The sequence below is a fragment of the Ambystoma mexicanum genome, chromosome 7p (genome assembly GCF_040938575.1).
Source record: "Ambystoma mexicanum isolate Mex_15411 chromosome 7p, UKY_AmexF1_1, whole genome shotgun sequence".
Classification (NCBI taxonomy): domain Eukaryota; kingdom Metazoa; phylum Chordata; class Amphibia; order Caudata; family Ambystomatidae; genus Ambystoma; species Ambystoma mexicanum.
The window spans coordinates 739,550,106-739,571,054 of record NC_090939.1 but is presented as its reverse complement, the minus strand read 5'-3'; the positions used below and the strand labels follow the sequence as shown (position 1 = coordinate 739,571,054).

The window sequence follows — 20,949 nt, the reverse complement described above, 5'->3', positions numbered from 1 at the left end:
CCACGAGTATATTGTTGCCACCAATCTCTCGCCAGCCCTAATTTGGATAAGTTACTCTCTTCCCCAGAAGAGATTCTTGGTAAGAGTGGGGGACCAATAAAATGTTGCTGTAAACTCGCTACATACCGAACCATCAAGGCATTCGTCCAGTGGGAACATCTCCGGTGTATCAATGTCCAATGTTCTCATATCCAAATCAGATGCTCTTTTACTACTTTGCACGAATATGGCCGATAGCCAGCATGAGATAAAGAGAATTCTTGCAAGGGTGGTTGCTGTCATACTGGCCTGTAGCATCATCTCTCATCAAGCCACAATAGGGGAACTCGAGTCCCGGAGCGCCTCCGCTTGGTCCTCGAGGCTCCTGCGATTTCAGCCCAGTCTACCATAACCCAGAGGAACAAGAAAATACACAATCTTTGCAGCTGTATAGGCAACCTTCGGCAGGGCTTTAAGTGGGGTAAGAAATCGAGGGGGGGGAGGCTCATTTTGGGGCGTGGCTTGTGGGAGGGGCGTGGCCTAAAAAGTACGCAAATCGTAGGGTATACACACAAATATATATAAACGTTATATATTTGTGTGCGTACCTTACTATGGTTTGTGTACTTTGCAAGCCATCTTTTATAAACATAGAAATATGTAACTACGGTTTGCCTAGTTTTCAGGCCATCTTTTTTAAACATTTCAGGTTTATAAAAGATGGCTTTGAAAGTACACAATTCAAGCCATCTTTTATAAAGCTTTGACTACGGACAAAATTGTCTGTCGGCAAAGCTTTATAAAAGATGGCTTGAAATGTGTACTTTCAAAGCCATCTTTTATAAACCTCAAAATATGTCGAGGAATCCCCAGATTCGCCGAGGGTTAAAGACGCCTCAGCGACCTGGGGAAACAAAGGGACAGTAACTGCCTCTGGTGACCTCTCGCGCGAGGGGTCACCAGATGCAGTTACTATGGCTGACGGAAGTGGCAGCCAGTCACAGCGTCGCTGTGGCTGGCTGCTACTTCTGTCAGCATGCCTGACTTCATTGCAGGCGCATCATCCCGTCGCGGCTGCGGCCTCGACGGGATAATGCATCCCGCCAATGTTTGGGTAGGACGGGGGCCCTGGCAGGCCCCGGCCCACTTTAAGCACTGACCTTCGGCGAGTTAAAGGTTGTGAGTTTTGTATGTGCCAGTTGTTAGTAAGGGCTGTGGTCTATGGCGTTTAGCACTGAGACTGCCCAGTCTTTATAGGTACTTGATCATAACAAAAGAAACACCTTTTCATGCCCCGCGCCCTTAAAAAAAAAGTCAAAGTGAAGCCACTTTTTGTGTGTTTAAACTTTGTATTTGCATAGGTTGTAAAGCAAAATAGATAACTCTTCAAAAATTGCAAGTAAATTCCTTGTTAATTTCCCAAGTTTACAAAGGGAAATATTGTCAGCTTGTCCACTGATTTCATAAAATGGAAAACAATGGCTTGTTAGTAAAATTTAAGATACCCTTTTCTAAGTGTTGTAGTTCCAATTTGTTGTTGGAGAAGGTTTGTTTGAATATGTCTACAATGTATGTTCCTTCGCATATATTATTGTTGTCGGTAATTTGAGTTGTTTGTTGAAAACCCTCGACACACGTTTCTCCAGATTCGGTAGTCTGGTTCCTCAGGAGGGTATTTATGGAAAGAATAGCGATAGCTGAAAGATAATTATGCTGTGTGAATGCTAAGTTTGAGTGGCAATTCAGTTTGAAAGTAGGTAAAGAGGAAAGGCAAATAGAGTTGGGGGGGGGAGAGGTAATTGGAGTCATATTAAGTGTCTCAAGGTAATGTTAGCAGTACTTACTATTGTGATGTTTTCCAAGAATGGTGAATTCTTTTGGGTCAAGTAAGACCCATAGGAATCAGGCCCCCACCAGCACCTTCCTGGAACAACATATTATGCAAAGTCACTCCCGAATGTTGGTATGAAAGCTCATGGCCTAGATTCAGTGACAGTAATGGCGGAAACAGAGGAGCATGCATTAGCTGCACTAAAAATCGAATTGTCTTTGACGAAAAGCCCCGAGAGGGCACATAAAAATAAGAAACACTGCTCGAACCGTCAGCCTTTCAATAAACATTTGGTGACTGGTCCCCCTTTTGCGACAGCTGTAAATGCTTTACAGTTTTATACTGTCTCCCCTGACTGTAGACTGGTTACTAGAGACCAGGAGGGTGGCACCACCAGGCAGGTGGCTCTACGCGGGCCTACTGACAAATGGCTTCGCCCTCTATCCACCATAGTTGACCCTCTTGTGTCAAGGCTGGGATGTATGGTTTCAAACAACAAGAAGCAGGTACAAATCTCTGAGTCCTCTGGGAGCGCTTTACAAGAAAACCCAGTGACACCAGCCTGCTCGCTGCTACAGAGGGAAGCTTCCCCGATTCCTACTTTTTGTCCAAGCTCGTCCTTACCAACTACATTCTGGAATTCTTCATTTTGTGATCACGAAAAGGAGCTAGCTCTCGTGAATGTAGTAAAAATCGAGGAAATCAACCCAAAAGCTGAGAGTCAGTTCCTGAATAGAACCTCTGTGTTAGCTCTCTGAAAACAGATCCTGGGTCTCTCAGCCATCTCCAATGCTGGCATTCTGCGTGTCAAACTCCTGAACTGATTTAGCATCACAAACTGGGCTTTGATTGAGTAAGCTTCCCCTATTGTGTCCTCTCTATTCTACTCCTGCTCCAACATGTTGTATAATTAGGGCTTTCAGCTTATAATCTGTGACCAGCAACTAGCGAGGGCCCATGAGGTTGTTAACCCTAGGGATCCCAAGTCTATTTCATTGACTTCTAATGTTGCTAGTGATCACCTGTCCAGAAGGCCCAGCCTGCTGTCCAAAGGCTCAAGTGCACCAAACAACATTTGCACGCCCAGTGGGTCTGTGTTACGCTCACCTGGTATCCACGGGGACGCCACCCAGTCAGCTGGTCGCTAATGCCCTTCCTGATGGTTCCCCTGTGGTCTCGGTGTCAAGGGAATTCCTCCTGCAAAATGAAGACTATGTCAGGACTGGGCGACCAAGGTAAGCAGTTTAATCCCCCACCTCCTTAAGTTTCCAGCCCCTCCAGGTTCTCTTCTCACCTGGTTGCCGGAATCGGTGGGCTCTCCGTCCTGCTCTCTGGGCAGGGGCGCGTTGGCTTTTGTGGGCACTGGTGGTCCAGTTACTTCACTGACTACGGCCCTTGTAGTGTCTTTCAGATAGGTCTTATTGCAATTAATAGCGTCGTAATTCTTGCATGCCTTTTGTCTGTTCTAATGTCTCTTTTTATCTCCTCTAGGAGCGTGGAGTGTCCACTCGGAGAACGGGATGTGCTGGTTCTCACCAGGAGATGATGGCGGGCTATAGCGCTATGATGCGGTGAAGAGGCGCTTTGCATAGCGCAGCGATGCCTTGTCCTCACTGACCTGTGTTTTTCCCTTTTCGTAGGTCGCAGAGAGTACCCAGCGCAGATGGGGTTTCCGGAGCAGTGCCGGCCGAGAAGCAACAAGCCAGGTACGTCTTTAAGTGGTTTTATGGTTGTAATGGCTCTAGTACCTCCGTTAATGATGTCTTTCTCCTTTTCTCAGGTCCCTCGATCCGGGCGGCGAACTCCTCCAACAGAGATGCCCAGGAGCTGTGAGCAGAGATGGATGAAGATTGCAGGTAAGATTCTGCTGCTAACGATTTTTCTTTGTTTTTCTGCAGGTCCGGAATTCGTCAGGTTCGCGAGAAAGATGGACACGGTGAGCGTCACGTTGCTAGAAGCAAAGTAACGCAAAGCATGTGGTCTTGTTCGGGTGTGGTTTAAATAGCCAATGTAAAGTAGTCCAGGTAAAGTAGTCCCTAGGCCACCACACCCAAAGCACTAGACGGCATAGCTTGGTTCTAGGAACCCAGCTATGTGGATGCCTCCATGTTGGCTGAAAGCCTAATTAAGTAGTCCCTTAAGCAGATGCCTCTCCCAACTAATACCTGATGAGCCTGGCGCCAAAGGCGCCAGGACTGGCCCCAAGAGGGTATAAAAAGTGGAAGTCTGGCCTTATTAAAGATCTGAGCCCTCATTCCACCTGGCCTATAGGCTTGCCAGTGGGGGATCAGGGCTGAGGGTCGTGACAGTCTACATGTTGGGTGGGGGAGCGTGTCAAGATGCACAACAATTGACATTATAGCCAGTCTGAGTGTGTACCAACACCCTACGAGGCAGCCTGTGTTCCTAATCCTTCTCTAACAAGCCCAATTCCACTGATGGTATTTCGTGAATTAAAATGTGTAATGTCGTGGAACATCGCTGGCCTCCTGAAGCATCTGGAAATGGCTGGATCTAGTACGCTCCCACAATCTGATAGCCCTACAAGGGACGTGGTCGCTTGTGGCCTATGACATTGAGGGGTTTGCTTCATTCCATGTACCAACTTCAAGGAGGAAGAAAGGTTGCCCTACTGGTGGCCTGACATGCTGGGTTAATACACTGTCTTGGTAGGTCAAAACTTTTGTGCCTCAATGTGTATAATCGCCAAGACATCCCTGTTAATAATCATCTATTGTTGTTGTTGGAGGAAAGAATAACTAGATGGAGGAAAAGTCATACCGGTCCAGCAAAAATCATTGTCTGTGGGGACTTAAAGGGACTTAAGTCTCTAATTTGAGCCGCTTGATGCTATGTCAGGGTTTATGGATGATGAGGATGTCAGATGGTGTGTGGGTGGGTGAACTGATGGTGGATTACCCCAGGAGGATTCATAGATTTGACTGGGAAGAAGCACAAGTGTTCATGTCGCTTGCTCTTAGAGCATGCAATGGAAGATTCCAATGCGACCGGACAGCGAGTAAGACCCATCGCATGCATTCTAATTGTAGTCTTATAGATTACATCCTGGTGAACGTGGAAGCCTGGGGATACATGCAGGACTTCAGGGTGTTGAAGAGGCCGGAAAGCGACCACAACCCCAATGTAGCTTTGGTCACCGGGTAAATCTTTGACACAGAAGGGGAGGAGGGGGGCTCAGGCATGCAACTATTTTAATTGAGTCAAGAGGTGAAGTGAGGCGTCCCATTAAGTGGCACGCACTAGACCTCGAGAATAAAGTACCAGGCGTGTATGCAACAATTTTGCCCCTATTGGAGTCATTCCGTCACAGCGAGGTGACTAATGTGGATTAACTGCTACAAGTATATGAAAGTATTGGGAGCACCCTGGGAAATAGCTTAAGTAAGCCTGTCTATTGCTGGCCGTAGGGTTAATCGTGTACTTCATGGTGTGATGGCGACTGCCGCACAGCGAAAAAGGTGCTGATTGAGTATGCGAAGGGTCGCAGGGAAACAGGTACGGGCCTGGTTGAAGGCAGTGTGAAATATTGTAAACTACTTAGGGAAGGAAAAAAAAAATTGCAGAACACTCTGGTCAACTTTAGGATAATCTTCTCTGGACCGCCAAGTCTGGGGACACCAAAGGTTTTTGGCATTACTCTGATGCTTGGAAAAGCAATGGCGCCATTTGATCGAGGATAGCATCCACAAGGCAGCTTGGGTCTCCCACTTGGAAATGTTTACAGGGGGGATAGCGTGTCTTTCTGCAAAGGACTTGATGTTGCCTCAAATAGGCTTGGGGAGAAGGACCCCGCTGCACATGTGTTGACCATGCATGACATTGAGGCAGCCCTATTGTTGCAGACGTTGGGGGAACGCCCATGGTCCCCATTGACTGGTTTAGGCCGTAGATGATTATATGGCTGCCTTGGCCGTTTAAGCTTTTCAATGCCCTGTTGGTGGCGAACAAGGTTCCTTACTCATGGACCCAAGCAATTTTTGTCCCCATATTTAAGAAGCACGATAGGGGTTGTCCGGCCAATTACCAGCCCATCTCAATGCGGGGGGAGGGGGGTGCTTACTAAGGCGGTGCTGGAGCCTGGAGGTGGGGGCTGTGCACCATCTCCAGCATGATGTTAGTACGACAGACCAGGTTCTCCCTGATTCTGCAGAAGTACACTGCATTAAAGTCTATGAAGATCTATGCAGTCATCAATGATTTAAAGACTGCGTTTGACAGTGTACCTAGAGCGGGCCTGTGAGCTGCGCTATCAAATCTGGGATTGCCTACATGCATTTTGAGAGTGATTCAGTCACTGTACAACAAGCTTGGGGCAGTAATCAGATACTCATTGGATGGCCAAGCCTCCTCTAGAGTCAAAATTGAGGATGAAGTTTAACAGGGTTGTGTCCTTGCTCCAATCTTGTTTTGCCTCTTTATTAACAGGGTCATCGATCTGTTTGTTGCTGACTGAACAGAGATGCCCCATCATTGGCATTGGAGAGAATTCCGATTCTCATATTTGCTGACGATGCAGTGCTTCTTTCTTTCTTCGACCTCAACTGGGTTATGGAAGCAACTGGCAATTTCTGAGGGCTTGTGTGGGCGTGTGTGTAGATAGTGACTTGGTATCAATGTGCAGAAAACTCAGTCAATGGTGTTTGGTAAATTAAGGGCTAAGAAATCTCCCTGCCTTAGTGTTGGCTTGAGAGACGGATCCATTGAACAGGTTCTGAGTTTCGTTTACTTGGGGGTTCTCCTGATGGCCAACTGTGCCGGAAGTGACCAGGTGAGGCAGGCAGGTTTAAAGTTGACCGGGAGCTGTGCAGCTGTATCTAGATTTATACAGGCACATGGGGCGGGTCCGGTTAGTGTCACTTTACAACTTTATAAGAGTCAGGCAATGCAGGCCGCACTTTATGGGACCGAACTGTGGGGTACCTGTAATTTAGCAAGTCTCATGGTCGTGGAGCAGACATTTTTTTAAATCAGTCTTGGGGCTCCCTGTTAATGCGCATTATGTCTCGGCATTGTTGGATGTGGGCTTGCAGAGCATTGGCTTCCTTAGTCAAATGAGGTAAGTGTTCCTGTGGTCTAATTGTAAACTGATCCACTAAAGAAGAGCTGTTAGAGCTGAATTAACCTGCCGGGGAGGCTCAAACTTGCCATGGTTATCAGCCATAAGAAGGGAGCTGACTGTTGTGGGGCTGAAGTGCTACTGGCTGTAACCCGATTCAATTCCAAGGAAATTTAAAGTACTATTCAAGAATGTAACAAGGGGGTTACTTGTTAACATTCATGCGCCCGTTTTTAAATGAAAAGATTACACTTTAGTCAGCGTCTGTTTTTTTAAATTGTGAATTTATAGTATGCAAGTGCCCTTTTTGATGACACTTGTTTCGACGATCACAGTCGTCTTTTTCGTATCAGGGCTATTGAATCAAAAATCATAGGTATGATTACATTCATTGCACATTTCACAATGGGTGCCAAAGAAGGTGGTGTGATATGTAACAGACAGCAAGGGAGTGGGATTTGGGGGAGGAATGGTAAGGTTAAAGAGTGTGGCATTCAACATAAGAAATCACATCGGTACATTAGCAGTTAGAAAACAGTACGGTGGAGGAGAGATGAATGCGAACGGGGTGGGGGGGAAGGAGAAGAAAATATTTTTCATAAGTTCATTTGTCTTGAATATCCATGTGCAGTATAAAACCACAATTTAAATGTTGGATCAAATGCAATTCAGTCTTACCTAAATGGTATTATTTTATGAGTTGTAACGAAGCTTTTCAGCAAGTCAAACAATATCATGGGTTCAATCCCATCCTGTCAAGTAAGTTTGGCATAGTTAATTATTTGTATAAATTAACACGTGTATTTGAACTCTTTCCTTATTTAAATCGGTCAGGGTGGAATTGAAATCCGTTTTGATTTAAGATTCTAGGAAGTATAAATCAATTTCACCCTGACCGATTTGACTAACTGCTGCACCAGTTTTACCAAGGTCCAACTCTCTACTTCTCGTTTTAAATTGATCTAGCAAAGGATGAAAGAGTGTGCCGACCCTTCCAAGAATCAAACTTTTATCCTTCAAGTCATCCAGACATTTCTCCAGTGGGCACATGCACACAAAGCTATTTTAAAAGCATAATTGTACATTGATACTCTCTAAATACAATGGATATGCCAAAGATAAGGCGTTTGGGGTTTGTTTCATTGGTCCAAGTGGGCGGGAGTGGTGCTTTTTTTTTTTTAAGTTTCACAGTTCCTATACTTTTATTTTAAATAGAAAAAAGTGTTCCGGAATGGTTTTGTTTTAAAATAAAAGTGTAGAAAGAAATTGCAACTTGCACTTCAGTGTACTGCACTACCGCAGGCACGTTTGTTTTTTGCCTTCGCCCTACTGCGGATTCGTACCCAGGACATGCTGGATCAGTTCCAACATTACGGTGAGCTGTAGTCAGTGCTTTAAATGAAAATAAATAAATAAAGTTGTGCAGATACTCACCAAGCTACGAAGCCGGACCTTCCAGCGCAGCACCTCCGGCACAGGTCCCTTTTAGGCACACCGTGTTTGCAGGCAATACCCAGTGAGATTAAATTATGTGCCAATGAACACACGCTATGGCAAAGCATTGTATATGAGATCCTTTCACACAAACTTCCAGTTTGTTGTTATATGCATTGTGTTATAAAAGTTTGAATATCTATATTAAATAAGACTTGCTTTTTTACATTTCAAATTAGCAGATATAGCTGTAAACTAAGATTTAGAAGGGGAGTTCTATCATTGCTCACTTTCATTGCCTAAAAATAAATTTAGTAGGTAACTGGAGCTGTGTGCAAGTTTTATGTTGAAAATGTTCCATCACAACTCTAATCACTTAAACATTTACATATTATAATAGGCACTGCTAATAACAAAGAAACATCTTAAAAAAGTAATTTCCCAGGCTTCCCAAATCAATCCCTGCTCCATGAAGTATAAAAAGGTGAACCACTATTAGCGAAACACTGGTCCGTGCATGGTGTGCACACAGCACATTATCTGCATGTTTGGCTCTCATTTTGTTCTGCAGGTTGGGGGCCTGGAAGGAGACATCATGGGCCGTGCGGGGAAGGATTAGGGAGAGGGCACTGCTTTCCCCAGCAAAGGCTCGCAGAAGCGTTGCCCTTTAAGTTGCAATAAATTGAAATGAAAAGCTTTCATTTTCACCTTGCAACACAGTTGAGTACAGGCACACTCTCAGGTGTTGAGAAGTGCAGGTACTCAAATGCTCAAAATATAAGAAGTGCAGGTACTGAGGGCCAGGTAGGACCGGCCCACTTAAAGCACCGGCTGCAGTAGAACTGCTGGATTGCTGTTATTTTTTCAGTGACATGCTTGGAACAAAGATCTTTCCAAACTCCATCATAGCGCTGACCCTGCAATAATCATTTTGGGGCTAAACCCTTCTGAGGCCTCCCAAACATTCATCACATGCTTTACCACCCAAATAATTTGAACAGACAATTCTTATATTGGGAGAAACATGATCACTTAATTGGAGTCAACCTAATGGGCGGTCCTAAACTTACTCAGGCCACAAGTGTACCTAGCTAACAAACACCTCCCCGGGTGGCCCTTCACCATTCACCATTCACAGGGTTCCACAACCGGTGACCTCTCACTTTGTGTTTTAACATTCTTCCGTGTGACCCTGTCACTTCTGGTCTCAGTTCATAGTGGGTACGCCCGTCTGTGGTTGTTATACTGATCAGGCCAGTAGACTCCCATATCTTTGTCCAACTGCATTCAGTTGTTGAGGAGTCTGAACAGTCTATAAGGGTGTCAGAGCGCGTCGAACCCCATCCTGGCTCGTGCAGCGCCTCTTACACCTCGCTAATGGGAGGCGAGCCGGAAGCGGGGGACAGAGGGGCGACCAGTAATGCCGGATGTCTCTCTAGCACTCGCTGCGTGCGCTGAGCCATCCGCTGAATGTTTCTTTAGCATTTAAGCAATGGAATGTGAACATACTGCAGGCGTAGCTTAACGTGCAATTAATGGGTAGGTGGCTTTAATCTTTAGCAATACCCTTAAGGTGAGAGAATGGTGGATGTTTAGATAGTGGGGGTGCGTAAAGCTTCATGCTGTAGGGGACACTGAATAAAGGTAATGGGGGTTGTTTAACATGCATTTTTTAACTGTGCTTCTTTCAGCCTTTCCACGGCGGTGGGGTGGAATGGAGCAAAGGCAGGTATAGGGTTTCTATTGTGCGTGGATGGGGTGTGGTGATGTGGTTGGTAGGGAGGAGCGGGGGCAGACAGCAGACAACATAGTTCCACCACTTCTTTTCGTACACTGGTTTGTTTACCCGATAGGCTTCATCCAAGCAGTAAAGCCACCCAATTTCTAGAGACACACAGATTAACCTGACAACAGTGCCTGGTTATTGCCCAGCACCCTTTTGCAGACTTTACAGTGGTTGCTGCCGTTACACCCTGGCCAGGAAAACGATAGCTTGTGGGAAATGGGCAGCCTATTCAATCTCAGTGCAGCAGTATTTTATTTACACGTAAGAGGAGCACATTTAGCTTTAAACCGGAGAATCTCCAAAAGGAAACATTGAAAACCCCGACGTGCTAGTTGGCCCTCTACGTAATGAGGCATTCGTGTTGGCACACACCTTTAGGAGACCACACGCAAGGGCATTCTACCTTTGAAATACTGGTAGACTAGCTTTGCAACTGCACATGTAATAAATAATACCTCTTATTAAAACCCAGAAGTGATCGTGGCATTGTTTAAAAAAAAAAACAAAGTACTATTACTGTAGCTCTGGTGATCCAGGCACTCGGGACACCAACCAATCCTCTCGAACATTCGCCTATTAATCACCAGTAAAGGGTGAATGGTCTCACGTCAAGTACCCCGTGTATGCAAGCGCCCACAGAGTAGCCCTAAAACGCAATAAACAAGGAGATTAAAATAGCCTGTTCGGATAACGCATGGCCACTGCGGGCGGGACTCCTCGGAGGCCATGTCAAGGAGTGCGCCGAGCGCTCGGCATGCGCTTCCCCCGCACTGTGGGTTCTTGCCCGTTGCAGCGCATTATCTTTTCCTGGAACCCCCCTCCTCCCCCCGCCCCCAAGAACGCGTTAATTGCTAAAAGAAGGGACCCGTCAAGCAGTCAAAGAGCCAACAGGTTCAATGGCACAGGTGGCAGGCCGGGCCTGCACAAGCAGGTATGAGCCTGGAGGTTCACTGTGCCTGGAACAGGTTGCCTTTTGAGCTGCCTCTTTTATGCATTCAATTCTACGGCCGGGGGCCTGCAATGCAAATGACATCAGTGCACTGAGCAATAATAGCAGAGCGTGAGGCAACAAGCTTCAATTACTCACATAAACCCCACCAGAGAGCAAAAGAAAGGGTGCAACAAAACACAAGCAACGCGATGTAAAAAAAATAACACAGCGGGCTCCGCAGGATTGGCAGCAGATCTGGGCAAAATGGTAGTCTTGGGTAAAGGGTGGTGGGTGAATCGTGTGACAGCGCTGATTGTGATGAGGGAAGACAGAAAGATGCCAATTAACGACAGTGCCAGCGCAGCGGTCGCTGCACACACTGGGAGCCAGGGAGAGACGCACAGACTGCGGGAGCAGAAGAGGGGGGGGGGTTCTCTTTTCGAGATGCGAGAGGGGGCGCTGCCTGGGTACGGGAGTAGAAGGGGAAAGTGGGAGCTGCCTGTGAGAGAAGAGTGGGGGTGTGCCTGACAGGAGGTGCATGGTCCCTATAATAGGGGGGAAGACATGCTAACTGGTCTTGAAATGGGGATGCAACCTAGGAGAGGAGTGGTGGCTCTGGGCGGTACAAGGGGTGCTTCATGGCAGTGGTGAAAACGTGGCAAGGGGCTGCATGACCTCGATGAAGGGGGCTCCATGATGGGGGCATTAGAGGAAAGGGGGTGTTCCCTGGATGTGGAAGAGCTGCCTTCATGACTGCTGGATGGACATATGAAGGCGAGCTGCCAAATCACCCAAAGGAATACCTGTTCGAGTGGGCGAGGTATCACACCTCAAAAGAAGGCTTGCGCCCGGGGCTGTGCATATTGCGTGGGCGGCGCTCACCTTAGCTTCTTGGTCTGTTCATAAGACGGACCCGCACTCCTTCACCTCAATGGTCACAGAAGAGCAGACCGCACACCTACCGCTGCACCACCGCCTCCTTCGCTGCTGTGAACCGCCCCCTGCCTAGCAGCGCTATGACAGATTCAGCTCCCCATCAGAATCTGTTCCATCAGCGCATATTGCGCATGCGCGGCACCGAGATCGTGACGGGAACGGCTGATCTTGCTCCGAGAAAGATCATTGAACTGCGCATGTGCCATTATCGCGCGACCGGGTATTTTGAGAGGATGCGACCTCTTTGCAGCTGGATTGAGAGGACGGGCTACCAACGCATTGGTGCACGCGACGCCCCAAAAATTGCCGTTTGGAATTAGTGAAAAGAAAAAGCAACCGCACTGAAAGAGCAAAAAGAAGTCTCGGCAAGGAAAAGGGAAAGGAAGATAGGATGGTGCATAGAAAGGGGATTGTCGGCTTGGCACCCGTTTGGTTGTCTGCATGCTTGTTGGAGGACGTCCCATCAATGATTAAGCTTACGCTGCGGTAATAAGCACGCTATTATTTTCTGTCTATGAACTTTCCTGTTACGCAGTAGCGTTGACTCAGGCCGAACTCCCGTTTTCGGGCTACTGTGAGAGTTCCACTTTAACCCATTTGAAACTTTGCTTTAGTCATTCATCCCACCATTTCCCTGACCCTGGATCAACAAAAAGGTTTCAGATAGGGCCGACCTTTGCACAGAACACGCCCTACCCTTGAAACAATCTTTACACCTCTGCACGGAACACATTAGCAACGTGACAAACTATGGGTTGTCTGCCTTTGCCTAGTTATCCAGAATTTTATATATTTAAAAAAACACTGCAGAACGCAAAAATCACAAGGCAGAAAACATTTATTCACAAAGTATGTCAGTAAAATGTAATGTATGTTATAACATGTATTTTGTATATGCGTGGAAAGAAGTGGATTTGTATTGTGTATACCAATTGCCAAGTGTTTTAGTGTGGAAGCACGTTTAAGATATGGTCATATGTTTGCTCTGTTTAATAAACGCGGTGTGAATATAACCAGGGCCAGCCCTAGGGTTTGCGGGGCCCTGGGCGGCAAAAGATGTGGGGGGCCCCTTTATTTGCATTGCAGAAAATGTCACAAAATAAGTCATTAATATCTGTGGGGATCAAAATAAACTTAGGTTCAATATCTGAATTTTAACTGTTAATATTACGGTTTTAGCAATATCAGGAGTGAGGCTTATTTTACGGTAGCTGACCCAGTGAGGTGAATCATTTATAGAGATGGGTACCTCAAAAAAAGTTACTGTGATGAGGAAGAGCAGGACAAAGATTAATGAATATCACTAGTGAGTAATCCAAACATACCTAACGTGACTGCACGTTCCAAGGATGTAGGGGCAGGGATTGACCCTAGGCCAGACAGGGCAAAGTACTTTTGCTGCAGGTTAGTGCAATCGTAACAAAGTCATTTTTACCAGAAAGGTACTGAGGCAGTCAGCTTAAGCACTTCTGCAGGTTTTCAAATGTCATCAATAGGGCTCAAGTCCAGAAAAAAGTGTGGGGAATATTTTTTTTAAAAACATGTTTTTATTTATAAACAAACAAATAAAAGTACGAATACCAAACAGGTTTCAACCTAGCATTATATCGTTATTAGCACATGTCAGTACCATCTGCTCGACCATTGTTCAGGGGTGTCCGCATTCTCGTGTCCCCTTTAGCCTCTGGATCACGGGTGCACAACTTACGGCCCGTGGGCCAGTTGTTGCCCACCATGCTGTTTTGTCCGGCCCGCGAGGAACAAAGACTTTCCTAATGGAGTGCAACCCGCAAGCAGCATCGGCCGCCCTCTATTAGGAAAGTCTTTGTAACTCTTCCGGCCCAGACAAAACACTGGTCCTCATTGGCTCAGTGCACACCCACCATGTAGTTCTACGAGCCACGTAGTGCTTGGGTGCTGCACCAATGGAGTGCCAGCACTACGGCTGGTGTGGTCAATAAGGCTTGATGCCGGAAGGCATTTCAGCCTTGCCACGCCAGCCATAGTACCACTCCAGATACCTCACCAGCTTTCCAGCTAGCCTGACTTCCAGATCCAGCACGTCCAGTAAGTAGATATTTTGTTTGGGGGTCTGTTCGTGTGTCGGGTCTGTTCTGCCTGTATGTTTGTGCAGTGTATGTTGAGATGCGGGGTGGGGGTGTGTCGGGTCTCCCTGAATGTTTGTTTTTGTCTCTAAGTGTGGTGTATGTTGAGATGCGGGGGTGTCGGGTCTGCCTGAATGTTTGTTTTTGTCTGTAAGTGTGGTCTATGTTGAGATGCAGGGCTTGGGGGGGTGTCGGGTCTCTCTGAATGTTTGTTTTTGAGTGTAAGTGCATTGTATGTTGAGATGCGGGGGTGGGGAGGGGTCGGGTCTGCCTGAATGTTTGTTTTTGAGTGCAAGTGCATTGTATGTTGAGATGCGGGGGTTGGGAGGGTGTCGGGTCTGCCTGAATGTTTGTTTTTGTCTGTAAGTGTGGTGTATGTTGAGATGCAGGAGTGGAGGGGGGGTTGGGTCTGCATGAATGTTTGTTTTGGTCTGTAAATGTGGTGCATGTTGAGATGTGGAGGTTGGGGTGGTGTCGGGTCTGCCTGAATGTTTGTTTTTGTCTGTAAGTGTGGTGTATGTTGAGATGCAGGGGTTGTCGTAAATCTCCCCCCGTCTCACCTGGGATCGCTTCTTGCTCTGTTCCGTGGGAGGATTCCTCTTGTGGACGGATCGGGTCTTGTATAGGCTCGCTCGAGTCTCGTCCGGCTGCAGAGCGCGTTCAGAGTTCCGGGAAGGCCACTGTTCCAGGATGTCCAGGAAAAAAGGTAGCGATCGCTAAGAATGGGGATTCCAGGAGCAGATTAGAGGGAAGGGGTGAAGGAAGGAAGAAGGAACCAGGATCTAGGAATAGTGGATTCGCCGAACAGCACACACACGTCAAGTCACTACCTAATGATAGCGTTGAGACGCGTGGGGCCGTGGGGGCGCGGCCAATTTATAGTACGTGCCGTGTGCGACGTGAAAGCTGGTGCGAGGCAAGTCGCTTGGTGCGGCCATGTTGGGAGTAACAAAGAATACAAGCCCCGGCGCGATAAGGACCAGGAAGTTCAGAAGGGGCAAGTTCTATGGGTCATGACAGGGGTGGGGGCGGGGTGTCGGGTCTGCATGAATGTTTGTCTTTGTCTGTAAGTGTGGTGTATGTTGAGATGCAGGGGTGGGGGCGCGGTGTCGGGTCTGCATGAATGTTTGTCTTTGTCTGTAAGTGTGGTGTATGTTGAGATGCGGAGGTGGGGGAGTGTTGGGTCTGCATGAATGTTTGTCTTTGTCTGTAAGTGTGGTGTATGTTGAGATGCAGGGGTGGGGGCGCGGTGTCGGGTCTGCATGAATGTTTGTTTTTGAGTGTAAGGGTGGTGTATGTTGAGATGCGGGGGTGGGGGGGTGTCTGGTCTGCCTGAATGTTTGTTTTTGAGTGTAAGTGTGGTGTATGTTGAGATGCAAGGGGTGGGGTCAGGTCTGTATGGGTGCATGCTTGAGAGTTTGTATGCTGAGTTGGGGGGTGGGGGGTGCCGGTCTGTATGGGTGCATGCTTGAGAGTTTGTGTGCTGAGTTGGAGGGTGGGGGTAAGGGTCTGTATGGGTGCATGCTTGAGAGTTTGTATGCTGAGTTGGGGGTGGGGGCTTTGGGTCTGTATGGGTGCATGTTTGAGAGTTTGTGTGCTGAGTTGTGGGTACGGGTCTCTATGGGTGCATGCTTGAGAGTTTGTATGCTGAGTTAGGAGGTGGGGGCTTTGGGTCTGTATTGGTGCATGCTTGAGAGTTTGTGTGCTGAGTTGGGGAGTGGGAGGTTCCGGTCTGTATGGGTGCATGCTTGAGAGTTTGTATGCTGAGTTGGGGGGCGAGAGCTATGGGTCTGTATGGGTGCATGCTTGAGAGTTTGTGTGCTGATTTGGGGGGTGGGGGTACGGGTCTGTATGGGTGCATGCTTGAGAGTTTGTATGCTGAGTTGGGGGTGGGGGCTTTGGGTCTGTATGGGTGCATGTTTGAGAGTTTGTGTGCTGAGTTGGGGGTACGGGTCTCTATGGGTGCATGCTTGAGAGTTTGTATGCTGAGGTGGGGGCTTTGGGCCTGTATGGGTGCATGCTTGAGAGTTTGTATGCTGAGTTGGGGGTGGGGGCTTTGGATCTGTATGGGTGCATGCTTGAGAGTTTGCATGCTGAGTTGTGGGGTGGGAGCTTTGGGGTTGTATGGGTGCATGCTTGAGAGTTTGTATGCTGATTTGGGGGGTGGGTCTTTGGGTCTGTATGGGTGCATGCTTGAGAGTTTGTATGCTGAGTTGGGGGGTGCAGGTACGGGTCTGTATGGGTGAATGCTTCAGAGTTTGTATGCTGATTTGGGGTTAGGGGCTTTGGGTCTGTATGGGTGCATGCTTGAGAGGTTTATGCTCAGTTGGTGGGGCTTTGGGTCTGTATGGGTGCATGCTTGAGAGTTTGTATGCTGAGTTGAGGGTGGGGACTTTGGGTCTGCATGGGTGCATACTTGAGAGTTTGTGTGCTGAGTTGAGGGTTGAGGGGGGTACGGGTCTGTATATTTTACTCTTGAAGTTATTGGGTTAAACACCTTCCCCTGTGCAAAATGTCTCTTGATTCTGTGCGTGGTGAATTATGCATCATTATCGCCGGTGTTCCCACCTAGCTTACACATGGATCTTCGGTGTGGCTCTTCTGCTTCGAGGGCAAACAATGGCTGTGTCAGAGAGTTCCATGCCACAATACCCTCACTACTTTCGTGCATTGCTCCGTGTAACACTGCTGTTACCGCTAATGACCATCTTTGCAAGTCCACCCACCTGGTTTCTCTTCTACGGCCTTCTGCCGATTTCCATGCCATGTCTATCCTACGTTTGCACTAATATGCAGACCAGGTCTTTCATCCTATTGAGGTGTGCATCCTTCCTCCCACTCCTGGGGAACAGCTCTAGCAAATGGTGTTCTGGTGACCCCATCAGTATTTGCATGCCTCCTCGCTGTACCTTCTCTGCTATGTCTCCCCAGAATTTCTGGACTACCGATCACCCCAGAACATATGTATCAGATCCGCTCCTCCTTGTGTGCATCTTGGGCATGTCTGATCCCCTCTTCCGCCACAAGAGACAACCCATGTGGAGTCATGTATGCTCTATGCGTTACGTACAGTTGGGTGAGTTTGAATCTGGCGTTCCTAGATATTATTTTCGTGAAGAGCAGTGCTCTCTTCTATTCTGCGTCTATAAAGGTCCTCCCTATGTCTGCCTCCCATTTGCCACGCACTTTCAGCTCCACTATCCTCAGGCTACTAAGAAAAAGGTCATATACCCCCGAGACTACATGTCCCCCTTCTGCCATGTCATACATGATGTCTAATTTCTCATTGGCACCTTCCTTGTTCAGCCGACTTAGCCACCGGCTCTCAATTCTCTTGACCATGCCTAAGTACAATAGGAACTGGCCATCGTGGATGCTGTGTTCGTCCACCAGGGTCTGGAAGGTATTGTCTTCCCTTCTTTTACCATGTCCCCTACCGTGGCCACGCCTTTTCCTTCCCAGTGTTTCCTGTACTGTCCTAGTGCACCTTGCTGCTTACTAACTATTCCTGCTAAAGGTACATATATAGAATAGGGATGGCCAGGAATTTCCAGGTCCTCCGCCATGTGTCTTTACCCAGCTGCAATAGTTGGGAGGGTCTCTGCAAGGCCTGTTCCTTCACCCACAGTATTTCTTTCAGAAAATATTGCTTTATCAGCGACTGTAGCAACCGGGTGCCCTGTGTAGCTTTGTCTCCTAATCAGCACACCACATGCTGCAACTGTTCCGCTAGGTAATAGCCCTCAAAATGGGGTGCTTTTATCCTGCCCGCATCATCGTCTCTCTGCAGAGTGCTCAAGGTTTTTTGTTTCTTCACCCCTCTCACAGGTATTCTCTCATTAGCGTGTGCAGTCTTCGGAAGAAGGCTGTCGGTATGCTGTATGGCAATACAGGAGACAGGGTAGTGCTATAATATTCAGGAGGTCTGCCCTCCCTGGCACTACAAGGGGGAGTGTCTTCCAGAACCTCATGGAGCTGGGCCTTCTGTGTGTTGTTCCTGTGTGAGGCCTCTGGATCATGCCACACATTAATGCCTAGGTAGCGGAAGGTTTTTGTCTCCCATTGGAGGCCCAGCTGTGGCAGACGTTATCTGTGTAGGTCTCTAAGTCCCGCGAGCAGAAACAGGCAGGATTTCTCCTGGTTTATTCTGATCCCTGATAGTTTGGCTAACAGATCCATGACCTCTAGCAGGAGTGGCAAGTTGTTGCCTGGTCTGTTTACATACAGCAACACGTAATCCGCATACAGGGAGATCAGGTGTACCACCCCGTCCAGGGGTATTCCTGCATCTGCGTATTCTTCCTTAAAGAACACGGCCAGTGGTTCTAGTGCAAGGAACCCTCCTTAACTACCCTCAACACTGAGATCAGAACCCTCCTTTAGCACACTCAGAAAAAACAGCAAAACCTGGCTCTCCACGCAAGAGATTTAATAACCTGTCACCCTGATGACTGTCTTCTCAAACATCATGTATCGGACCAAACTACTAACTGCACTTGGCACCTTTTGTAGCCTCCTGCAACAATACTGTCGAGACTTGCTGGTGTTTCCCCCAACTCCTCCTCGCCTGTATCTTCACAAGAACTCCCTGGAGGTTCAGAGGTCTTCGTTCTTCTTGGTGTCCTGCTCTTCTTGTCTTTTCTCTCCTTTTTGTGATGCATATAGGGACGAGCTCCCTCGGTGGCCACTGTGGCAGGATTGTGATCCAGGTCCAAGGGAACGCCAAGGAGCAAGCCCCCTTTCAGGGAAAACGCCTCTTGGCAGAAAAAACCCTGGATGAATTGGAATCTGTCCTCCTTTTTTTCAGGCAGCACCATGGAGATCCAGAGTAATAGAAACATACTCCTTAAGTTCAATTAGAGTTCTGTGGCAAATGTCAGAAGTACGCAGAGTCTACTGAGCACCAGCCGAAGTACATCCAGCACATATTAGAGAGGAGGGAAGTGCCAGACTGAATTGGATGCACAGTGCAGCTGCAACTGTCCGAAGTGGGACCGTGAAGACTGGGACGGCTTCAGAATAAACTTAAGTCGCGGGAAAAAACAATACAGTAGCAAGAGTAGAAATGCTAAACAGTGCAGGAAGAGAAAACTAAACAGAGAAATGCGCAGAGGCAGAAGATAGAACTAACAGACAATTCAGAAAAAGGGCATGTCTCCGAAATTGGTTAAAGAAAGAAGACTGCGAAAATATGCTAACAGAATAGTAATAGAAGGAAGTAAATACAGGACAGACAAAAAGTAAAGCCATAAAGAGATTCAGTATGAACGGGCCAAATCAAGATGAAAGAAATATTTACGGAACTCAAAGAAGAGGGTAAACAAAAGTAAGCACGGTGGAAATGAAAGACCGACGGGCTGAGGACCCGGAAGAAAAGCTAGGAATAAGGAACAGAGGATAGTGACGAGTAAAGTGAAAGAAACCCAGAGCAAAATTACCATAAGGCTGGAAGTAGATCCCGAGTGTGTCGGATGACAGGGAAAAGAAATGCTATGAGGGAGGGGAGCGAGTCACTACAACAGAGACTAGCAGCTTTCGAATCAAGAGACGATACAACGCATCGGTTCTCTGACTGGACAGACGTAAATACGTTCCCGCGGCCAGCTTGAAAATAGCCTAGACCGGTAAAGTGGAACAAAAGCTACCATCTTAGGTGTATCTCCACCTGTGCCAGAATTTCCAGGGCTGATGCATGACAAATACACATATGCCCTCGGTATCTTATTGTATGTACCATTGTAACAACCATTGTCCCATTCCATCTCTTGCAACTGCCTTTTTACCCCACTCACCACATCTTCATCTTTTCATTGCTTGCAAACCAATGTATCTACAATTGTAACCCTAACTGCTTATAACATCTTGTTATTTATTGTACTTGTAAATGTCTCTCATGTAAATAACGCTTTTGTAATGTACCTGTAACGATTCTCATGTAAGTAATGCGCCCAGAAGCCTCAGGGCTTGGCGCGCTCTCTAAATCTACAAAATACAAGGATATACAACATTGGTGACAGCGGTCAGCCCTGCTTGGTGCCGTTCCGCACTTCCCATGCCTCAGAAATCATCCTACCTGTCTTTACTCAGGCCTTAGGAGCTGTGTAGATCAGTTTCACCCACCGCAGGAAGGCTTTACCGATTCCGAAGTGCGCAGAGTGGCCATCATCCAGTTTCACCGGACTGAGCTAAAGGCCTTGACTGCATTTTACGAGGCCACAGCCTTGTCCCCAGACTACTGGTTTGTGCTGTCTATAACATGATGTAGACCCCTCAGTTTCCATGTGGTGTTCCGCTCTGGAACATATCCTGTCTGGTCTACATGTGTAACGCTTACATGGACTCCTCGGGAGCGGGTGTCCAGTTAAAGTACCTAATACAAAAGGATCGAATGCCAAAGGGTCGACTCAATTTGACCTAAAACCAAAGGGTCAATTTTTTACAAACATTTTTTTTTGCGGTTCCATTTTTGAAAAAAAAGTGGTTTTACCACAAAAAAAGGGGCTTTGGGGGGAACCCCCCCCCAAAAAAAATGTGACCTTTTGGTTTTAGGTCCTTTTGATTCGACCCTTTTGGCATTCGATCCTATGCATTCGAAACTTTCACCTATAACCCTCGGGAGCGTAATGCCTTCTCAGCCTGTGAACTTGTACTTGACCACTTTTTGGATTCCTTTTCTGTAAAAACAATAATAACAACAATATAACGGCTATAGCATCTAACTACTGCAAAGGTGCTGCCTTAAAATGTATGCTTTTGTAATTCTCCTCTCTCACCTGTGTGTATTATGTGTGGAGCTCTCCATCCTGGTTTCATTAGGGGCGTGTTAAAATGGAATACAATGGAGTCTTGGAATGCTGAGGGCTCAATAGT

The 20,949-nt window shown here is 47.3% G+C and overlaps 1 protein-coding gene across 11 annotated transcripts in view; it reads right to left on the bottom strand.

Moving 5' to 3' along the window:
• Positions 1 to 12,117, bottom strand: part of CDKL5 (cyclin dependent kinase like 5) — a 2,489,742-nt gene extending 2,477,625 nt beyond the window's left edge. For 6 of the 11 annotated variants that reach the window (XM_069636841.1, XM_069636839.1, XM_069636845.1 and 3 more), the window contains exon 1: positions 11,921 to 12,117. The gene's annotated coding sequence lies outside the window, so the exon portion shown is untranslated. The remainder of the gene's footprint in view (positions 1 to 11,920) is intronic. The other 5 variants (XM_069636849.1, XM_069636848.1, XM_069636850.1 and 2 more) reach the window with 2 other exon arrangements.
• Positions 12,118 to 20,949: the final 8,832 nt, after the last annotated feature.